Source organism: Myotis nattereri (assembly GCF_964212035.1).
Source record: "Myotis nattereri genome assembly, chromosome: 1".
In the NCBI taxonomy this organism is placed as follows: domain Eukaryota; kingdom Metazoa; phylum Chordata; class Mammalia; order Chiroptera; family Vespertilionidae; genus Myotis; species Myotis nattereri.
This window is the reverse complement of record NC_138075.1, coordinates 138,220,574-138,227,703: the sequence shown is the minus strand read 5'-3', so window position 1 is coordinate 138,227,703 and position 7,130 is coordinate 138,220,574.

Here is a 7,130-nt window from a genome sequence, read left to right as displayed (position 1 = left end):
TTGTGTCCTTGTTTGTAACAACAACAACAAAAACATTACAAACAATTTTTAATGGGAAGAAAGCTCATAGAATAAAAATATAAAGAAAGGTAATATTTATGTACATCTTTAGAGGGTCTTTGTGTTTTAAGCTAAGTGATATTACAAGACTCAAAAGTTTTTAAAAAATTAAGAAGTTTATAAGTTAAATTATAGTAAGCTAAGGTTAATTTATTATTGAAAAAAATAATTTTTAAATAAGTTTAGTGAAACCTAAGTGTGCAGTGTGTATATAATCTATAGTAGTGTATGATAATGTCCTTGGCCTTCATATTCACTTCCAACTCACTCACTGGCTCACCCAATACAGTTTCCAGTCCTGCCAGTTCCATTTTTGGTAAATGTCCTCCCCATACAAGTGTACCATTTTTTAAAAAATCTTGTAACAGTATTTATACTATACTTTTCTATGTTTAGATGTGTTTAGATACACAAATACTTACCATTGTGTTACAAATGCCTACAGTATGCACTAGAGAAACATGCTGCACAGGTTTGCAGCCCAGGAATGTTACAGGCGCCTCTCACAGGCACCAGGCAGCCCCTGAGTCACAGGGAAAGGGCCGTTCCCACCTCAATTCTTGTCTTCTCATATAAATGAATTCAAATGGTGGCTCCAGATGATTGTGTTGCGATAAAGCCAATTTATTTATTTAAAAAAAAAAACTGAAGCATGCACATTTATTAAAGAAGCAAGGCAAGCAAATTTATCATCTGGCATAACATGCGGATGGGGTCTCTTGGCTAATCTGGGGAGCAAGTGGAGTGGGGGTGTAGCCAGCATTTAAATACTTTTCTGTCTATACATTTAAAATTCCTTTGCTAGATATCCTGGTACAGGTTAACTCTGAAGGTCTCTCTCCCTCTTACTTTGTTATGGCTTTTTCAGAATTTATGAGAAGCACATGGCAATTAAATCTCGAGACTGCTGGCTTCTCTGTTTAAACAGTAGGAGGAGACAGACTGTACTCTTCCTCCCCCCTCCTCCCTCCTCTCTGCTGTCTTTTAATTAGTTTTAGGGTGGTTTATGCTATGTATCCTCTAGTTGCATTAAGATTCCTCTTCCTTACCCCCTTTCTCGCTCTCTCCTGCTGCCTTTGGAGAGACAGTAACCATTTGCTCTCAAGTGTCCTTGGCTGGGGGAAGGTAGGGGCTTCCTATATACAAGCTGGCTGCAGTCTGCCAAACTGACCTTGTTTAATTTTCTTATTTCAGTTTCCCTTATTTTCCTGTCCTGGAATTTTTCCTAGCTTCTTACTATCTTATACCAGGAGCAATAGACTATACCATATAGCCAATCTGTGTACTAGGCTACACCATCTAGGTTTGTGTAATGACATTCCCATAACAGTGAAATTGACTAATGATGCCTTTTTTCAGAGTATGTTTCTGTCTTTAAGCGGTGCTATGACTGTATAGCATTCAACTGATTGGAAGAGGCCTACTCACATTATAGAGGGTTATCTGCTTTACTCAAAATTCACCAATTCAGAAGTTAATCTTGCTTTCTTTTTCCACCATCATGGTGCATGAGGTTGACTCTTCTTAACCATGTCTCCTCACAAGACTTTCAGGATCAAGAGGTTCCTGGAGAATTTGGCTGAATAGGTCAGTTGGTTAGACCTTCTTCCCTGTATGCCAGGGCTGTGGGTTTGATCCTCAGTTAGGGCACTTACAAGAATGAACCAATGGCCCTGGCCAGTGTTGCGCAGTGGCTAGAGTGTTGGCTCATGCACTGAAGGATCATAGATTTGATTCCTGATCAAAGGCATGTATTTGGGTTGCAGGTTTGATCCCCAGCCCCAGTTGGGTCTTGTTCAGGAGACAACCAATCGATATGTCTCTCACATCAATGTATCTCTCTCTCTCCCTTCTTCCTCCTACTCCTTCCCTCCCTCCACTCTCTCTAAAAATCAATGGAAAAAATATTGTTGGGTGAGGATTTAAAAAAATGTTTTTTAAAGGAATCAACCAATGAATGCATAAATAGATGGAACAACAAGTAATCATTTTTCTCCAAAATCAATCAATCAATAATAATAAAAAAAGAAGAAACAAGGCCAGCCTGTGTGGCTCAGTGATTGAACTTTGACCTATGAACCAGGAGGTCATGATTTGATTCTCAGTCAGGGCAGATGCCTGGGTTGTGGGCTCAGTCCTGATGGGAGATGTGCAGGAGGCAGCTGATCAATGATTCTCTCTCATCTTTGATGTTTCTCTCTCTCTATCTCTCCCTTTCTCTCTGGAATCAATAAAAATATATTTTTAAAAAAAATGAAACAAAAGCAGAGTCAGCCCTTTCCCCAATGGATTTGGATGAAAACTGGTAATAAAATCAGGTAGAACCGCAAGAGGAGACATTGGAGAAGAAGCAAGCTGGGTCAGGAATCACACGTGAGCTGGCTCACATATGAATGCAGTGTCTGGGTTGCCTGCATCTTATATCACTGAAAAAGATCATTACTATCTGGACAATTGGATGTGTTTTATTTGGAAATTATTGGAAGAATGATTTTTATCTTTGTTAATACTTTTCTTCAGTAGTAGGTTAGTTCAGTAATAAGTAAGGCCTTTTAAAAATAAATAAAAGTTAATCTGATCCAAAAGCACTCCCATCGAAACATCCAGACAAACGTTTGCCTACATGTCTGGGCACCATGGTCCAGGCTAGCTGACACATAATATTAACCATCCCAGTCACATATAACTTCCTAACTAGGCAAATCTCTTCATCCATTGGTGGCTTGAAACTAGATCCAGAATAACCTGACGTGAAATTCTTACTTGGACTCCTTCTTCTCACTTCACTGATGGAAGATTCCTTCTTCATAAAGAATGTGACAGCAGAGTATTAAGGTCTGAAATATCTGCCTCTTCCCTGGAAGGCATGGTTTCCCAAAGCATCAAGTATTGACAGCTTGGATTAATCTCTCAGTCTCCCTTCTAGTAAACACACAGAATTTTCTTTCCTAGTTCTCTAGTTCTAACTACTGAGGCCCACAGCTCTTTAGGAAAAGCTATTTTACGAACTTATTTAGGGTTAGTCATTGACTCACTTGATAATTACTTATTGAAGACCTACTATGTGGGTAACATGAGTGGGGCTGGGGATACACAAATAAGACAGATACAGATTTTGTACATCGAAGTCAGTTATTATGGAAGCTTTTATTATTTCTTCTGGATTCTCAGGAAACTGACCTAATTGGCCAAACACAATTCTTAGGTTTCTTTGGGTCGATGTTGTATCCTTTAAAGAAGTTTGAAGATAAAGATGAGCTATTTCCCCACAACCTTGCTCTCAGCTTATAATGAAACAAGTCTCAGACATTTATTTTAAGAAGCACTCATTAGCAAGTAGGCCCCAGTTTATGCAACCTATTCAGTGAGGTAGACAAGATCCCACCTCTTTGTCTTTTCAGGTGTTCTAACTGCCACCAGGGGTGAGAGGTTCTTTTAAAGCAGATGTAATAACATTTCAGAAGCCAGATCCTAGTTCTTTTCAGAAGGCATCAGGCAACTATAAAGCAAAAGCTGAACAGAGGAGTGGTAGGGGGTCAAGTCCCAAGCTCTGTCCCTCAGGATTTAAGTTACACCCTTTATGGGAATTTTTACTGTCTCTGCAATGGTGGGAGGATTTCTGAGCTATTTTAGCTGACCTACATTTCTTTTAAAAAATATATTTTTAAGTTGGTTTTTAGAGAGAGAGGAAGGGAGAGGGATAAAGAGAGAAAAATGTTGATGAGAGAGAAACATCATCTATCGGCTGCCTCCTGCATGCCCCCTGCTGGGGATCGAACCTGCAACCTGGGCATGTGCCCTCACTGGGAATGGAACCAGGGACCTCTTGGTTCATGGGTTGATGCTCAAGCACTGATCCACACTGGCCAGGTTGATTTACATGTATTGAACAGTTTTAAATGTATCCATTCGAGTCAACTTCTAATATCTAGTTAACAGGCCACTACATTCACCAATAAAAACACATGGCTAATATTCAGTATATTAACTGGCACAGTGTGGCTTGTTGATCTAGAAGAGGGGTGGGCAAACTTTTTGACTCGAGGGCCACAATGGGTTCTTAAACTGGACCAGAGGGCCGGAACAAAAGCATGGATGGAGTGTTTGTGTGAACTAATATAAATTCAAAGTAAACATCATTACATAAAAGGGTACGGTCTTTTTTTTTTTTTAGTTTTATTCATTTCAAACGGGCCAGATCCGGCCCGCGGGCCGTAGTTTGCCCATGGTTGATCTAGAACCATTAACAGCAGAGATTGGAGTAAGTAGTCTCTTCTGTGTTTGGACTTCCTGATTTGAGCAGTGGTGGGTGGGCCATCCCTGGACTGTGTGCTCCTGGTCAGCACCTTGGCTATATGCTTGGTCCTAGTATAACCTCGGAAACATACGCACAATAATGCTCAGTGTACACTGAGGGAACCCCAAGTAAATAAACATAATACTATTAAGCCTGGTTTTCACACTACCATAGTCTCCCATGTGCAGCATTCCCCATTAGTTCTCAAAATTGCTAACGTAGACTATTTTTGTGCCACATTTCCAGGATAGGATGTGAAGCTGAAGGACAATGAAAGCTGCCTAATATCACAGCTCCAGAATATTAAAGAGAGAGCTGAGCTGACTGACCAGGCAAAGCCTGCGTTGGTGATTCTTTCTGGGGAATACTTCGCCTCTGGGTCTCATCCTCTGCAGGCAGGTCTAAGTGTTGTCTTTATCAATTCGTTTACATCAGGCTACAGGATAATTCTCACGCTAACCAAAATCACACGTTTGCTGTCTAGATCAAGACTTACTTGGGAATCTGTGTACCTGAGAACTTGAATTAGTTATTGACAAACTGCCTTGTGACACTGGAAAAAGAACAAAGAGAACCAGATGGTCCTATGTGAGCACTTTGTGCAAGGTATGGAAAAGCTTGAGACATCTCTATGGTCTGATGAAATGGAAACCCCCTGAAAAGGTTTTTGTCTGATAAGTTCTTTTTTTTAATGTTTTATTTTTCACCCTCACCTGAGAATATGAGAGAGAGAAACATCAATTGGTTGCCTCCCATACACACCCCAATTGGGGATCAAGCCCCAAACCCAGGGTATGTGCCCTGATGGGAATCGAACCAGTGACCTTTCAGGGCATAGGACAATATCCAACCAACCACACTGGCCAGGGCTGATTAATTCTTATTATCTACCTTATTTCACTGATTGTAAGATTCACTTTTTAACATTATTGAATGAAATCTTAGATTGCATGAAATATGGTAATTGCCCTTCTATTATTGTCAGGGCTGTACTTTTCCTGAGCCACCTCACCATGCACTGAAATGTATGTGTAACAGATTTCCCAGGTCATATTCCGTGCATGAAGATCCACTCCAGTCACTTGAACAGACCTGGAAAGGTTCCAAATTTCCCTCAGCAGCAGGTTCACAAGTCTCCCCTTGGGTGGACTCACTTCTGCATATAGCTAAGCTGTACCACTTTCTTCCCATTTTTACTATCTCCCTTTTAAAGATCTAAAATTTAATTCCAAAGAGATGAAACCCCCTTTTACAGCATGCAAAGACATTTGGCAGTAAGACCTAAATTCTACTAGCATATGAAGGGTGCTCCTGGCCAAATTCCCTGTTGAGCTTATCTTGATTTTCTTTTCAGCTTTAGCCAAGTGACAAACACTTGTAGATGGACTTTTCTTTTTTTTACAAGAATGGATATGTAATCTCATTGCAGCAAAATGTAAGACATTAAAATGATCTAATCTCAGGAGTTTTTCCATAAAGGATTTAGTAATGTAATATTGCCCTGGCTAAGGGCCTTGCTATCTCCTTTTCCAACCCTTTATTTCAGAATGTTGGTTATGGATAAAGTATGACATAAAACAAGTTTACATAACAGAGCCTGCACCACATAATCATAGATTACAGCTGGTGATAAAAGAAAAATAAGCACTTTACATATGACGACTCTAAAAAGAATTTAAATTACAAACCTAAACTGAAACCTCTTGGCTTTTATTAGACTATAGAACTGATAATATCCAACTGGACTATATAAATTACTAGGTTTAGAGTCAGCACTTGACTCTTAAATCTTCATGCTATTTAATCTAAGATGTTATCATTTTTAATAATTGGTAGGTGATATTTTCATATAAACACACATTATATATACATGAGTGTGTGTTTCAGAGAAGCATTTGAAATTTTAAAATTGTGCTCTAAGTCCTGTTAATTTACCCAGTAAAAAATATTTTAGCTTCTGAAATATTCAAAATTTTAAAAATAGAAAATTTCCAACAATGTATTCCTTAGTTGAGGTTTAGAAGGGAGGAACGTGGTCCTTGAAGGCCTGGTTAGTATTGTCTCCCAGTATGCTGCGTGCTTCTCTCACAGTATAGAGTACTCCTCCCATCCACCCTGAAAGGTTCATTGTCCAGTTTTTACTGGTGAGAAAAGAGAAGCTCAGAGATGTTAGCCCAAAGTTCTAAAGCAGCGGTTTTCAGCCGGTGTGCCACCACAATTTTTAAAACATGCAATACCTGACTATTTAGTCAGGGCTCTGACCTGTTTATCCTTAGATTGGCAAATAAAAAAATGGCAACAGCCAACAATAGCCATCCAGTGTGAATGAATCAAAATTATACCCATTTTTTGTCAGATTGACAAAAAGTATATTTTTTTAGTGTGCTGCAGAATTTTAGTAATTAGTTTATATGTGCCATGAGATGAAAAAGGTTGAAAATTGCTGTTCTAGAGCAAGTAAGTTTCAAAGACAGTTGTGGTTTTTTTAAAATATTAACTCCAAAGCTCATGAGGCTACCACTAAAAACCACCAATTTATTCAACATGTCATACAAGAAGCTTGGATTTACTCTGACAAATGCTTTGGCAATGCCAACCCCACTTTTTATAGTTGACAATATGATCTGAAATGAACAATTTTATAAGGAATATACCTGAGCAATAAATGTAGGTAACTGACAAGAAGAGAAGAATTATGGAGTTAATAAACAGGTATGCCCTGACTACCCTCTCCTTCCCCACCCCCTGCCCTTCTCTCTCTCTCTCTCTCTCT